This window comes from Apus apus, chromosome W (genome assembly GCF_020740795.1).
Source record: "Apus apus isolate bApuApu2 chromosome W, bApuApu2.pri.cur, whole genome shotgun sequence".
Classification (NCBI taxonomy): domain Eukaryota; kingdom Metazoa; phylum Chordata; class Aves; order Apodiformes; family Apodidae; genus Apus; species Apus apus.
The window spans coordinates 10054845-10071530 of NC_067311.1; the positions used below are offsets into that span (position 1 = coordinate 10054845).

The window sequence follows — 16686 nt, forward strand, 5'->3', positions numbered from 1 at the left end:
CCACGATTATGGACAATAGTACTCAAAGGATTAGCAATTTGGAGATAGATGTTCATATTAGCATTCAAAGGATTGGCGAATTGGAAAAATATGTCCACCGACTTTCCACAAATATGGACAAAGTCCCAACTAATTTATCTTCTCACTATACCAGTTCTGAGGAGGAGGAGGAGAGAATAGAGCATAGCAACTGCGCCCGGTTGTGAGAACTTCTTTTTCTCTTGACAGAGATACCCTGAGGAAGAAGGATGTGGTAGTTAAGGAAATATCTTATACACCATTAGAATTGGCACAAATTAAAAAACAATACAGCAGGCTCCCATCTGAGACGGAAATTGAATATGTAATGTGAGTGTCCCTCACAGGAGGAGACGAGATCATGCTAAGTGAACAAGAAGCTAGAGGATTCTGGGGATCCGAAATTATTCTAACGACTGGAGATAAGGGGCACCACTGGTCCCTAACTCAGCGAGCAGCTTTTTGTGTTGGCTCAAGTGATCCCGCTAGCTGAGGAGAGCCGAGGACCCTGCGGGGGGGGCTATTCTAACCTTTTGGACAATGTCCAAAAGGCTGCTATAATTCAAATGATTTATGACCATGATTTAGTACCAGATCAAGAAAGTCCTATGAGTCTTCGAGTGAAACCAGAAAGAATGAAGGTTTTAATCAGGGGGCTCCCTCGGTCATTTAAAGAGGTAGCCATGCGAATCAAACGTAAACTCGAAAACGGAGATCTGCGAGGATTTACATGGTCTGATTTGGCCAAAGAATTGGTAGATTACGGCAAGGAATATGATGATGTATCTGATCCTGAAGAAGTCCCCAAGCCTTCTGCAGCCAGACAAAACACTCGACCCTCCTATGCTGATGTGGCTGCCAGGCCACCCCAGGATCCTCCTAAGCAGCGGGAGAAATCACGGGGTGACTGGACAGTCGTGGATAGATCTAAAAACAACAGAAAGCCAAACAGCACCCGTAAAAGCCAATACCCTCAAAACAAAAGTGCTTCATCTCGGGGTGATGACAAAGGGCCCTACGCTAAGCTTAAGGAGGAAACCAGGCGTATAGGTGTCCCATCGAAGCTTTTGTCTCGAGATCTTTCTTACCAGCTTCTGAAAGACCTGGTAGAAAGTTGGCCTACACGGCCCAGCTCAAGGTCTAATTCAAGAGAGAGATCCAGGGAAAAACCCAACAAGTCGGGAAACTAAATAACCCTCCTTCTGCCAAGAAAAAGAAATCAAAAAGAAAGGCAAAGAGATGGGGGGGGGGAGAGAAAAAACAAAATCTTGACACAGGAAATGAAAATGATCAACAGGAAAATGACAAGCAATCAGGCCCTAAAGCTTCCAATCCTCCAAAAGATTGGCAGAATGTATTACGATTAGTTCAAAACAAAAATGGGGACTTGGAGCTTACTTGTGCTGTTGGGCCAAGACGCTATCCTGTAACATTTGTGGTGGACACAGGAGCACAGATTTCCACGCTAAAAGCTGATGTAGCTGAACAATGTGGTATTAAACCAGCTCAAAAGCCAATATATGTAAGTGGAGCATCTGGCAACTCTGCTTTACAAAAAACAGCTAAAGTCACTTTAAATCTACCAGGAGAGGAAGAACCGATTCGGACTGAAATGATTGTGGGTGACATTCCTTACAATTTGTTAGGAATGGATGTTCTCTTGGGCCGAGCGTGGAGAGATGAGAACGGTCGCTACTGGAATTTTGGCACACCCACACTAAAGCTGAGGTTGCTACAACGTGCTCCCCGTCTGCCACAAAGCAGGATCACAAATATTAAGCAGTATTCCATTCCTGTTGCTGCTAAGGAAGGCATCAAAGAAGTCATTTCTGATCTAAAACAAAAGGGCATTATTGTGCCCTGTCATTCACCATTTAACTCCCCAATTTGGCCTGTAAGAAAACCCAATGGTAAATGAAGAATGACAGTCGACTACAGGAAATTGAATGCCAATACAGATGCACTCACAGCTGCTGTACCTAACATTGCTGGACTGGTGCTAGAAATCCAGGAAGCAGCGCACCCAGTGCTGGCCTCCCTGGACATAAAGGATATGTTCTTCCAAATCCCTATTGATCCTGAGGACCAGAAGTATTTTGCCTTCACTTGGGATGGGGTGCAGTACACTTTCACAAGGTTGCCCCAGGGATATAAACACTCACCCACACTAGCTCATCACGCGCTTGCGTGTGAACTGGAAAACATTCCAGAAATCAGAAATAATTCCAAGGTAAAAGTCTAACAATACATAGATGATGTGCTGGTAGGGGGCCAGAGTGAGGGGGAAGTAAAAGCAGTTTATGATGCTATCATCAAGCATCTAACCGATATGCAAATAGAAATCCCTGAAGAGAAAAGGCAACCTCCATCCCAAGAGGCAAAATTTCTGCGAATAAGATGGAAAGGGGGGACCTGGAATATTCCTTCCGATACTTTATCTTACTTAGGAGAGATAAAGGCACCCACCAATAAGAAAGAACTACAAGGAATACTAGGAACCCTTCAGTATTGGAGAAAGCATATCCCAGACCTATCCATCATAGCACGTCCTCTTTTTGATCTATTAAAGAAAAATCGTCACTGGGAATGGGATCAGTCTCATGATGAGGCCCTTGGACTGTTATTATTGGAGGTGCAGACATACCAAACTCTGGGGCCCCTTCACCCGGAGGATCCAATAATAATAGAGTGGGGGTTTTCAGCCAGTGCCTTATCATATAATTTTTGGCAACAGGGACCTACGGGGAGTACTCGACCAATTGGCTTTTATTCTCAGTCATTGAAGGATTCAGAAAAACGATATTCTATTCTGGAAAAGGGATTGCTAACAGTGTGTACAGCACTAAAAGAAATCAGCAAGATCATTAAAAAACAAAAAGTAATTCTTCGAGGCCCTTTCAAGGTAGATAAACAAGTACTATCTGGAAAGGCCCCTCCAGAAGGAATATCCCAAAAGGGGACAATCAAAAAATGGTATAGTCAAACTGAGTACTATTCTGGACTATTCCAACTTGATGAAGGCCCAGATAAACAATTGAAAATCCAGGAACAAATTGAATCTACAAATGAAAAGGATTTGATAATGAAAGTTCCCAGTCTGCCGTGATTGAGAGACGGAGACGCAGCTTGATGCAAGCAAGGTGTCCAATTTATTAAGCTAACACACACATTTTTATATGCTTCCAGGCTGCCTCTAGGCAATCGTGTCTTAAGCTAATTGGCTAACTACTCTAATACACGCGCAAAGTTAACAAGGCTGCTTTGCTGATCAGAGAGTGTTCAGGCGGCGTTCACGAGGCAGGCCCGTAGCATCTTCAGATAAGCAGGAGTCAGAGGCGCAGCCGTTCCGTTGTTCCATTGAAAACCACAAGTTCCCTGGCACTTGCAGATTACAGCAACTCCTTTCAGCCAAGGTCCTGCACGTCCTGTACTTAGGTTCCTTTAAACAATAACAACCTTCTAAAGTGATTAACAGTTCATTAACACAAGTCGCTCCCATGTTACCACATCTCCCCCTTTTTTGTTTTAAATTCAGGTCTCCCGGTTTTCCCACGGTTTACGACCAACTAGCTCAAAAATACTTTCTTTAGCTAACATCTCTACACCAGGGGTCCTCCCGGTTCCCTTCACGCCTTGTGTTGATTCCTGTTCTACTACAAAAATTTTGCTTACTGAAGCAGATATTGATTTTTGCAAGCATTGTAACATACATGGAATTATCATTAATAATACACAGATTAATAGAAGAATAGAAAGCCCTTGTTTAAGCAAGTCTTTCAACCACCCTGAGATACCCCAGGATGCCAACCACCCATCAAGTCCACCCACACCCTCCTTTATATTATGAATTCGTTCTTGTAGCTCCTTAATCTGTTGATAGATACTTTTGGAGTGGGCAGACAAATTCATACAACACATTCCTTCAAAATCTTCACAACCATGTCCATGTGCTAATAAAAGAAAATCTATAGCAGCACGATTCTGTAACACAGCATGCCGCAAGCTATCTACATCATTAGCCAACCCTGACAAAATGTCCGAGGTTGTATTAAACTGTTTCACTGCCCAACATGCTAGTCTTTTAATCTTGTTCCAATTGCTTGCAGCCATTGCGCCAGGTAAGAAAAAGGACAAGGCTACAGTCTCCGCTCGAGATTCTAGATAAACGTGATCATCACAATCAGGCCTAAGTTCTTGTAATGACCTTCTCAGTCTGGGGTGTTTACTCACCAACTTAACCAAGTCCCTCATGCGGGGTGCAAATAGCGTGAGTTTCCCAATGTAACAGGGTCCTCCTATAGGTTTAAGAGGGATCCCGGGCCAGGCCCTGTTTCCACAGATCAAAAAATAACCTCCGGGTAGTTGTACCTGGCCTGTAGTATTGATAACATATCGGGAACCCAGCTCTTGTGGTCTATCCCAATGATCGCTATTACCTGTTACATTGTGATAAATAATTAATTGACCTCTTATTTTCTTTTGATCATTTTGATACCATCCACGCGGGTCCCAGAAATAAACAACCCCTGTCCCATTAATTGATGTTAATCCAAAGTTTGAGCAATGTTTCTCGAAAGGGTCTCACATTTTTTGCTGGAATCCAACGGGGGCCTCTTTCTGTGGAGACACAAGCATAACCTCTACCCCATGTGACAAGGGGGTAGGGACCCATTATTTTACCTGTTTCAGGGTCCCGTATTAACACTGGTGGTTTGATTCTAGGTTCCAGAAGGGCATTTGTACTAAAATGTCGAACTATGGGGGGATTACTGTCCAACAACGAACAATTCAAAAAGTTAAAAACATATAAGGCTTTCGCTCTTCTGGAGTAGCGGTCCCTACTCCCCCTTTTTGTTTTAATAACAAACATTTGAGGGATTGGTGGGACCGTTCTATGAGTGATTGACCTGTAGGGGAGTGAGGGATGCCAGTAATATGTTTTAGGTGAAAAATTATGAACTTTAGGCATTAAAATGAGTTGTGCAATTCGGCTCTTCTTTGGTATAACACAAGGAGGAAACGGAGTACAGGCCATGATTTTAATTTCTTGAGGACTATCAGCATCTATTATCCCAGGCAAAACAAAAAGTCCTGATAGCGTTGTAGATGATCTTCCCAATAATAACGCTTGTGTCCCAGATGGTAAAGGGCCAAAAACACCAGTGGATAACAAATGGACCGAGGAGTCAAGCAACGTTATTGCATGGGAGGTTGCCAGGTCCAGACCGGCACTTCCTGCTGTTGCTGGGCAGAGATCGGCAATACTGCCAGCCCCCCCTGCACCCGCGGGGGGGTTGCCTGCAGAACTTGTCTCTGCACGCGCCGCGGCCCCGCGCGCGCTGAGACTCCCCCGGGAGCAGGGACGCCGCCGCTGCCGCCGCCGCTGCTGCCGCGGCCGCCTCCTCCAACTACGTTCGGGAAACTCGGGCGACGCCGCGCTCGGTTAACGTCGGCTCTTTTCAGCTCTTTTTCGGGGTCAATAGGACCCGGATCAAAGGGACCATCCTCGGGGGGATATTCAGCAGCACCAGTTAGCGGTGGTGGTTCAGCGGCAGAACTCCCGCCCGCCAGGCGGGAGGCCCGGGTTCGATTCCCGGTTGGGGCAGAGAGTTCCGCTTCACAGGCAACGCCAGGTGCGGTTGAGGGTGACGGGGAAGGCACCGAGTCTTTTTTACAGGAGTCCCGTGGCCCTCGTTCTCGCGCTTTTATGGTTTCAAAAACAATTCTCCACCTAGGGAGCATACGCAGCGCTTCTTCATCCCCTGCGGTAGCCGCATCCCATAATTTCACCCCCACCTCGTCCCAGAGTTCACATGTAAAGATCGAGGAGGCTGTTACTGTGGGAATCTTGACCTGCACCCACTTAAGTAATAGTTTAAGGTCCTGCCCCGTAAGGGGCTTCTTCCCTTGTTCTTTAAGTAATGTTTTCATTACTTCATAAACGTCTCTCTCAGGGGAAGACGCCTGATTCCCCATTTCCTTAGTTTCCCGCAGCTCACCTCTCGTTCCAGACGGAGGGATTTTGCCGGCACGTCCTCGGCCACTTCCTTTCAGCGGCTCGTCCTGCTTCCTTTCAGCAGCTCAATGTTAGTTCTGCGGGACTCACGGCATGCCACCAGGTAGGCGGTTTATCATTCCTCGGCGGTATCACCATAGGAGATATCACGTCGGGGTCACCAATTTGCCGTGATTGAGAGACGGAGACGCAGCTTGATGCAAGCAAGGTGTCCAATTTATTAAGCTAACACACACATTTTTATATGCTTCCAGGCTGCCTCTAGGCAATCGTGTCTTAAGCTAATTGGCTAACTACTCTAATACACGCGCAAAGTTAACAAGGCTGCTTTGCTGATCAGAGTGTTCAGGCGGCGTTCACGAGGCAGGCCCGTAGCATCTTCAGATAAGCAGGAGTCAGAGGCGCAGCCGTTCCGTTGTTCCATTGAAAACCACAAGTTCCCTGGCACTTGCAGATTACAGCAACTCCTTTCAGCCAAGGTCCTGCACGTCCTGTACTTAGGTTCCTTTAAACAATAACAACCTTCTAAAGTGATTAACAGTTCATTAACACAAGTCGCTCCCATGTTACCACACCAGTCCTATCAAAGAAGCCCCAGAATATAGAAGTGAAATGGTTAACGCTTGGTTCACAGATGCTTCATCCTGAAGAGAAGGGAAAACTTGGTTGTTCAAATATGCTGCAGTTAATCCTGCTACAGGCGAACAAATCCTAAACCAAGATAAGGGCAGTGCCCAGGTGGGAGAATTGGACTCTGTTCTTAATGTTTTCCTAAAAGAAAAAGCCTCCAAGGACGCTGTGTACATATACACATATTCCTTTGCGGTTTTTAAAGGCTGTGTGGAATGGATTACTTTCTGGGAAAGTAACAATTGGGAAATTAACGGAGTGCCTGTCTGGCATAAAGAGAAGTGGCAACAAATTCTGAAAATTGCCAAAAAGAATCCTAATTTTCATGTAGGATGGGTACCTTCACACCAAGCTGCTCTAAAGGATGAAGCCAGTAAGTGGAATAACTATGTTGATGAGCTAGCTAGGATTGATGTGAAGGAAATCCGATTAGCTATCACAGAAGGAGAAAATCAGGAATGGAAAAGATTGCTCGAATGGCTTCACTGTAAGAGGAGCCATTCAGGAATCTTTGATCTATACAAAGAGGTACAAGCTCGTGGGTGGCCTGTCACCCGTGAGCAGTGCAAAACAGTCATCTCCTCATGTGATCTTTGCAAAATTAGACTTGTGGAACATCCCCTAACAACTGACACTCTGCATATCAGGGAAGGAAACCCTTGTGGTCCACATGGCAGGTGGACTACATCGGTCCCTTCCGAAGATCAGGAAACAAACAATATGTCATTGTGATTGTGGAAGTGGTGTCAGGATTGACCTGTGCCGAAGCTGTTTCTAAGGCAAATGGTGAAAACACGGTGTGCTTCTTAGAAAAGGTCTTTGGAATTCTACCTAAACCCACAAATATCCAATCTGACAATGGAACTCACTTCACCTCACACCTTGTACAACAGTGGGCTAAGAGGGAAGGTATTAAATGGACATTTCATGTCCCATACTGCCCACAAGCTAATGGAATAGTGGAACGCACTAATGGGTTAATTAAAAGCCTTATTCGCCCACAGGACTCGAAATGGGATGAAAGGTTAAGGTATGCAATCACTACTATAAATAATAGGTGGGGGGTGAACGGGTGCCCCCACCTGAATGCCTTTTTCCCCGAGTTACCCACTCAAGATCACAGAAAAAATAAAAGGTCTTTTAAGCAATCTAAAACTCCTCTCCATCCTGGACAAATTGTCCTGGCAAATTTGCCACACATTGGTAAGGTCAAGCTCACCTTACAAACACCGGTGAATTCAAATACATGGGTTGCATCTCATTTAAATGACAAGCAACACAAAATCAGTACAAGGTGGATAATTCATGTTGAGTAAATCGGTGTTTCAGTTTTGTATGTATGTTTGTATCTCTGTGTATTTATGTCTAATGATGTTAATCAATATCTTGCAAAGCATGACAGCTTAAAGAGCCAGAGACATCCTGGTGACAGTACCAGGCCTGATCAACCTGCTACTGGACTCCAGAGGAGTCACTTTGTGACCGCTGTGGGACTGATCACCCCATGGCCTAAACAAGGTGCTCTGTAATATTGTCTCCTTCTGTACTTGCCTTGAGTTGCTGTTTGCAATATATTATCTTGGATGGAAATAATTCAGAACATTATTACAAACCTCACTGAAGTGACAAGAACTTGATTTAAGTTTGGGAATTCCCTAAATAATCTATTTTTTCTTTTCTTTTTCCAATAGAATTGAAACTGAGTTTGTGTTATAATAATTAACAATTAGAATAATAGCAGTTATTCTATTCCTAATCTTGTATCTGTGTGTAGCCAGCGTTATGTCCTTCCTGAATGAACTGTGCTCGAGCAAGACGACTTCACTCAAGATTCCCACCGATCAAGTCTGATACTGCAGCTGGGATCCAAGGGTGAATGATAATATAAATGCTCTCTTCTGGTTCAAGAATAACAATTGAACAATCTAATGACTGTCAAAAATAACAAGAGTCTGACATGTTGGTAAGAATGTGATTTAGACTAGATGATTGGTAAATTTGAGTGTTTACAATGTTTTATTAATACTGTGTATAACTTATTTGTTAAAACTAGTAATAATTAGTGATCATGGAGCTTTTGAAGATATGTTAGATTGTTAGACATGTGATTGTATATACTTATACGATATGGGAATTGTTCCCTTGTGTCCTGGTTTGAGCCAGGATCAAGCCAATTTTCCTTTTTACTGATTTTTTTTTCCTTCAGTAAGCTTTCTTTTAACTAGCAACATTCTGTTCTAGCTAGGCTGATAAGACATTGGAATGTTTTTCTAACTGCTGGGGCTTGAAGGTCGCACCTTCACTCTGCCGGCTCAGACACTACGGGGAGATCTGTGACCCCCCGTAGGAGGCTGAGTTAGACAGACAGCAAAATTGGCCAGAGATATTCCATTCCATATATCTACGTAAGCTCAGAGGAAGGTCAGAGATCACAGAAGACAACTTCCTTCCTGCTTCTTCTTCCCTTCTCTTCTGTCCATGGCCGGCATCGGGAGAGGACTTCGTCCATCCATCACTGTCGACCCTTAGGCTCGAGTTCTCCTGACCCTCATCACTCTCTGCTTTCTCCAGCAGCAGCTCCGGGATTTCTCGGAACTGCTTCAGCTCAGGGGAGTGTGGTGGGAGTTGCTGGGGGTGGGGGGAGGTGAGAGGCTCTTGCACATACCTGAACATATCTTTATATAATTGTATATATTTTCTTCTATCATTAGTGTTTAATTAAAGCTGTGTAGTTTAGTTTTCAATCCAGCCAAGTCTCTCTCTTTTTCTCTCTCTCCTTCCCTCCCTGGGTGGGAGGGGGAGGGGATCGAGAGCATTGTTGTCGGACCTGAGTCAAACGGTGAAAACAATTTATAGGCGCCTAGCGTGGGGCTCGATTTTAAGCCCAGATTACATATTTTGATTAATTGGGATTGTTCAAAATTCCATCTATGATGGGAGGAATCCCTCAGATAGTAATGGCTAACAATTCTGCTGAATTTCCTGATGGATTGAAAACTGAACAGACACTTGCTGCAATGAATCTACTGGATCTTTTTCCAAACCTGCAATGGTACATATGGTGTGCAGCTGAGAGCATACTGCTCTTTTTACCTGCTCTTGTGATTGTTTTATGGTTTATTGACAGAACTGTAGCCATAATCAAACGTATGATTACCGGCCTAGTGATCCTAGGGATTATGATACTGTTCTTTATGGGGGCACTGTATGTGTACAGTTACAGTACAAGTCCTAGTGGTACAACTCCAAAAGTGAATGGAACGGTTCATGTTGAAAACAGCAGTAGCTGGTTCAACTTTACCTCTCCATTCTCTTTCAAGATGAATCTCCCAGATCTTGATGTGAATAGCGTTGTTGCAGTGGGGATGCTTCTGCTGAATATTTATAATGTATTGTGGATGCGTAGGGCAAGATGCTGTTCTACTCACTGCCACTCCCGCTGCCAACGCCACTGCTCCTGATACCACCACTCCTACTGCTACAAAAACAGCTGCCTCTACAAGTGCTGCTAGAAAAACAACTGCTTCTACAAATATAAAGTCCAATCCCTTGTGAATCAGGCTAGTTCATCCTTTGACCAGAAGCAAGACAAAGGCAAAACGCTCGTCCCTGAGACATCCAGAGCTTCTTATAACAACAGAGACTGAAACTGAGGAAGGAAAGGATTCTATATCAGTTGATGGAGCAGGTACCTCGCAAACAGATAAAAATGAGACCACTCTCAAACAGATAAAGCAACGGCAGGCCCTCCTCCATCAGATGACGACGATGACCTTGTCCAGCCTTTCTCTATGAAAGAACAGCGCCTCATGATAAAAGGACTTCACCCGCACTGGTCGTGAAGGAATTCTTCCTTGGTTGCTCCGATGCTTTGATAGTGGTGCTGAAACCCACAACGTGGATGAGAGAGAAGCCAAGCAGTTGGGATCCCTGGACAGAGATGCTGGTATTGACAGAGCACTTAGTAGTAAGACGGGAACTACCACCCTGTGGGACCGACTTCTTTCAGCTGTGAGAGAGAGATACCCCCACAAGGGTGACATCGAATGGCGCCGGAGCAGAACACCCACTCTTGAGAAAGCCATCACATACTTGAGAGAGATAGCTGTGCGAGAAGTGATCTATGATCAAGATGGACTTACAAATCCTGATGACGTTCTGTGTGACACACATATGTTCCGGAGGTTTGCTCAGGCTGTACCAGCAGCACAGGCCCATATATTCTCCTTCATGGGGTGCTTTGATGATGATGCAAGACCAACTGTGCATGAGGTGGCTTTCAAAGCACGACATTATGGAGACATCATCTCTGATTCCTTCCAGTTCCACACCTCAGCCATTGAAAAAATGGCTGACAGAAAGAATAAGATGCCAAACAGATGGGGTAGTAAACTCCAGATTCTCCCTAGAGACAACTGGTCACGTGTTGCAGACATTAAGAAGAAACATCCTGCTACGAGACAACAGCGAGAGAGACGGTACCCACTGTGACACCACCTGTGGTCTCTCATGAAAAATTGTTTTAAAGAGGACATGAGTGTCTGGGATCATATACCCACTGATATTCTCCAGTTACGTGTGCAAGAGCTACTAAACAGAACAAAGCCAGGAGGTGGTTCTTCCAAGAACAAGGTTGCACCAGTCAACACCCAGAATGGTGCATCAAACTCTAATGCTCAACCTTAGAGGTGCCCTGCCTCCAGCTAGGGGGAGGAGAGGGACAAACCAGTTTACTGAACTGTAGAATAACCTCTCTCCTGTTCATCATGCCACCGATGTGACTTGGAGTAAATGGACTGCTTTAATCACCCAGTGAGCTCAAATAGGGAAACCTAATCGTCGAGGTATTGTTGAAGCAGTTACAAACTGGCCAGAAGGCACACACTTTGGATTGCCACCACAAGGAGTGGTGAGACGGGCTCAAGAAGCTCCACCCTATGATCATCTACCAAAGACTGAGAAACAATTTGCTCTTTTCACCGATGGCTCCTGTCATCTTGTAGGGAACCGCCGGAAGCGGAAAGCTGCCGTGTGGAGTCCTACATGACTGGTTGCTCAAGTAGCTGGAGGAGAAGGTGAATCAAGTCAGTTTGCAGAGGTCAAAGCCATCCAGCTGGCTTTGGACATTGCTGAGCGAGAGGGGTGGCCGAGACTCTACCTCTACACTGACTCGTGGATGGCAGCAAATGCCTTGTGGGGTTGGCTAAAACAGTGGCAGCAGAATAACTGGCAGCGAAAGGGTAAACCTATTTGGGCTGCTGACCTGTGGAAGGACATTGCAGCTCGGATAGAAAAACTGGTGGTAAAAGTGCATCATGTGGATGCACACGTGCCTCTGAGTCGAGCCACTGAGGAACATCGACACAACCAAGGAGCAGATGAGGCTGCCCAAGTGTTCCAAGTAGACTTAGACTGGGGACATAAGGGTGAGCTCTTTCTGGCTCGGTGGGCCCATGATGCTTCAGGTCATCAGGGCAGAGATGCAACATACAAATGGGCTCGTGACCGAGGGGTGGACTTAACCATGGACACTATTGCACAGGTGATCCATGACTGTGAGACATGTGCTGCAATTAAGCAGGCAAAACGGTTGAAACCTTTGTGGTATGAGGGGAGGTGGTCCAAGTCCAGGTTTGGGGAAGCCTGGCAAATTGACTACATCACACTGCCTCAGAGCCGCCAGGGTAAGCGCTATGTGCTTACAATGGTGGAAACAAGTACAGGATGGTTGGAGGCATATCCTGTGCTTCATGCCACAGCCAGGAATACTATTCTGGGTCTTGAGAAGCAAATTTTGTGGAGACATGGTCCTCCGGAGAGAATTGAGTCAGACAATGGGACTCATTTAAAAAACAGTCTTGTCAGTGACTGGGCTAAAGAGCATGGTATTGAGTGGATCTACCATATCCCATACTATGCACAAGCCTCAGGGAAAGTTGAGAGGTACAATGGTTTGTTGAATGCTACCCTGAAGGCAATGGGTGGTGGAACTTTCAAAAACTGGGACAAAAATTTGGCAAAGGCCACCTGGTTAGTTAATACCAGGCGATCCATCAATCAGGCTGGTCCTGCTCAGTCAGAACTTTTACACACTGCTCTCCTTTCCTACCTGGGTGGGAGGGGGAGGGGATCGAGAGCATTGTTGTGCGACCTGAGTCAAAGGGTGACACCTTGTTCATACATATACATTCCAGCTAACACCCAAGGAGGGTAAGGATCAAATGCGGAGGAGAAGGATTTGGGCAGGAATCCAGATATATCATTTTATGCACATAAAACTTCACTTTACACCTTGCTGCCTTAAAAGCCACGGGGTGGGATGTGGGAAACTGTTCTTTTCTTCCCCACATAAGTCTAAACAAAATGCCTTTTAAGCCAGCAAAGGCCTCTCCTGATTACGCCCAGCTAACGAACTAAAACAGACTTGCTTCTCAAGGACAACTGAACCCAAAACAACAGATGTGGTCCGGGACAGAAAGGATGGGCAACAAGCCATCCTGTGCCCCTGGCAGTCACCGCCCTAACTTGGGGCTCATGGACGCTCATTGGCTCTGGACAGTGACACAGAGGGGACAGGTGGGTCACAGGGGTATCAAAGGCGGGGAGTGCAGCAGGTGGGCCCTTCCCTCCTCCCCGAGGCTCGTTCGGACGCTTTCTGCGTGGGACAGCCCCCTGCTGCGGACACTGATGCTGGGACCCTCCCTGCCTGCCTGCCCTGGGTCCAGCCTGAGCCTCAGCACCGAGCGTGCCGGAGTCCTGAGCCCTGGGGTCGGGGCCGGAGCCCCCTCCCCGTGTTGCTGCCGCTTGAGGGGAAACCAACGGCCGCTGCACCCGCTGCCGAGAGGCTGCCCCTCTGACACCACGGACCTGCCGTCCTGCCTTCCGGCCACCGACCAATGCTGGACAAGCCGCCGGAGGGTAACATCACCTCACACACACACACACACACACACACTCCTTTCCTCATACTCACACACACAGCTCGACCTCTTCAGCAGGACTGGCATCAGGTTTCCTTCCCTCCTCCCTTTGTTCCTTAATCCTCTCCCTTTAAAGCACCTTTGCATTGCCTCCCTAAAGGACACTTTCTCAGTACATACATATTTATATCCCTGGTAGACATTCACACCTGCGTTGTCCCTAAACATCATCCCTTGGTTTGTGTTAACCCTTAATAAACCTATTAGTTTGTGGAGTAAACCTTGGCTTTAGAGGCAATTTCTGAGCGGGGTGGGGTGGGGGTGCTTTCTAACTACCACCCTGAAATACGGTCCCGCGGTGGCCGTTGCTCCGTGAGAGGCAGCGCCGCGTGTGACCCTCGGTCTTATTCACAAACCCCTCCACATCGGGAGGGGGAGTCGCAAAAGTATCCTGACAGCCGGTAGCCCCCCAGTACCGGCTTGCGACAAGCTGGTGTCTCATTCCAGATACAATCTGTAATCTGGGGTGTTTTCACAATTTACAAACTAATCTTTTATGGCCACTGTATGCTTTGAAAATAGCATAGAGGCTTGCTGACAATTTAATAAAAGTTTTAATAAAATATTGTCATGAATGGACATTTCTAAATGTCCAAGGCAAAAAAAAAAAAAGCATGGCCAAGCATTGACCACTTCAACAGTATTTATGTGAGCTGGATATACTACGATCTTACTTGTTTTGCAAATGATAAAATAAGCCATATTATCTTCCTGTCATACAAAATTATTATATGGTCTTTTGTAGTCAAAGGGTTCCATATAGTTATGCTAGTCTGTCATATTTGATGCAGAAAGAGCAAATAAAAGACAGAACATAAACAAATTCATTAGAGCATTAAAGTTTGCTGCCTTTGAGACTTCAAAATTCCTTATTCAAGATCGTGGAAAAGGAGCTGAATTTTTGCATACACTTTTTGTGATTGACAAGATACTGACACTCATATTGCATTTTATAATAGTGTCACCGTTTGACTCAGGTTCGACAACAATGCTCTTGATCCCCTCCCCCTCCCACCCAGGAGAAGGAGAAGGAGAGAGATAAAAAGAGAGAGACTTGGCTGGATTGAAAAGTAAACTACACAGCTTTAGATAAACACTAATGATATAAGAATATATATATATAATTATATACAGATATGTTCAGGTATGTGCAAGAGCCTCTCACCTCCCCCCACCCCCAGCAACTCCCACAGCACTCTCCTTGGCTGCGAACAGTCCTGGAAAGTTCCGGATGCCGGAGAGAGCAGCAGAGTTATGAGGGTCAGGAGAGCTCGAGCCTTTGGGTCGACGGCAATGGATGGACGAAGTCCTCTCCGGACGCCGGCTGTGGATGGAAGAGAAGGGAAGAAGAAGCAGGAAGGAAGTTGTCTTCTGTGATCTCTGACCTTCCTCTGAGCTTACGTAGATATATGGAATGGAATATCTCTGGCCAATTTTGCTGTCTGTCTAACTCAACCTCCTAAGGGGGAGTCATAGATCTCCCCATAGTGTCTGACCTGACAGAGCAAAGATGTGACCTTGAAGACCAGCAGTTAGAAAATGTCACCGTTTGACTCAGGTCCGACAACAATGCTCTCGATCCCCTCCCCCCCCCCACCCAGTCAGGGAAGGAGAGAGAGAAAAGGAGAGAGACTTGGCTGGATTGAAAACTAAACTACACAGCTTTAATTAAAACACTAATGAATCACACAAGAAAATATATACAATTATATACAGATATATTCAGATATGGGCAAAAGCCTCTCGCCTCCCCCCACCCCCAGCAACTCCCGCAGCACTCCCCTGAACTGGCAAGAGTCCCGAGAAATCCCGGAGCCGCTGCTGGAGAAAGCGGAGAGTTATGAGGGTCAGGAGAGCTCGAGCCTAAGGGTCGGCGGTGATGGATGAGCAGAGTCCTCCCCGGACGCCAGCCATGGACAGAAGAGAGCAACGAGAAGAAGGAGGAAGCTGTCTTCTAAGATCTCTGTCCTTCCTCTGAGCTTACGTAGATATATGGAATGGAATATCTTTGGCCAATTTTGCTGTCTGTCTAACTCAGCCTCCCACGGGGGGGGGGTCAGAGATCTCCCCATAGTGTCTGAGCCGGTGGAGTGAAGGTGTAACCTTGAAGCCTCAGTAGTTAGAAAAACATTCCACTGTCTTATCAGCCTAGCAGAACACACAGTTGCTAGTTACAAGAAAGCTTACTGAAGGAAAAAAAAATCAGTGAAAAGAAAAATTGGCTTAATCCTGGCTCAAACCAGGACAGAAAAACATTCCGTTCTTATCAGTCTTAGTTGGAACACAGTGGTGCTAGTTAAAAGAAAGCTTAGTGAAGGAAAAAAAGATCAGTAAAAGGAAAATTGGCTTCATCCTGGCTCAAATTAGGACATGCATATATGGTTGATGGAATTTAGAAAACACAAAGAGAAACATTCTGATGCGTCTGCTCAAAAAGTAATATATTTCAAAACCGTAGCAAAGGACAAGCACACTTTCACAACAGGAACATATGAAGACACAATCACATGTGCCTGCCACAGAAAAAAAAAGTAGTGTGGCAGTGTGCTAGTTAATCTTGGCTGGCTGCCAGACACCCACCAAGCCATTCTCTAAATCCCTCCCGTCAATATGAAGGGGGATAAAATAACATGGACAAGCTTGCAGATAAGGACAGGGAGATCACTCACCCAATTACTGTCACAGGCAAAACAGACCAGGATTAACATAATTAAATTAATAGAAAGTAATTTCATTTATTAATAATTGAAAATAGAGTATGATAATGAGAAACAAAAACACCTTTCCCCCACCCTTCTTCCCAGGCTCAGCTTCACTCCTGACTTTTGTACCTTCTCCCTCCTCACCTTGAGCAGCCCAGGGGAATGCGGGTTGCAGTCAGTTTATAAGACTTCGTCTCTGCTGCTACTTCCTCACTGTTCTCCTGCTCCAGCATAGGGTCCTTCTCATGGGATGAAGTTCTTCAAGAACTGCTTGTCCCAAACAGGGCAAGATAGCAGACAAAATGTTGTTAATGACATACTACTAATAAATAAATAATGT

At 45.6% G+C, this 16686-nt stretch overlaps 1 protein-coding gene across 7 annotated transcripts in view; it reads right to left on the reverse strand.

Annotated features, from left to right (window-relative positions):
- Nucleotides 1-16686, reverse strand: part of LOC127395168 (uncharacterized) — a 1033854-nt gene that overhangs the window by 748770 nt on the left and 268398 nt on the right. The gene's annotated exons all lie outside the window — the stretch shown is intronic.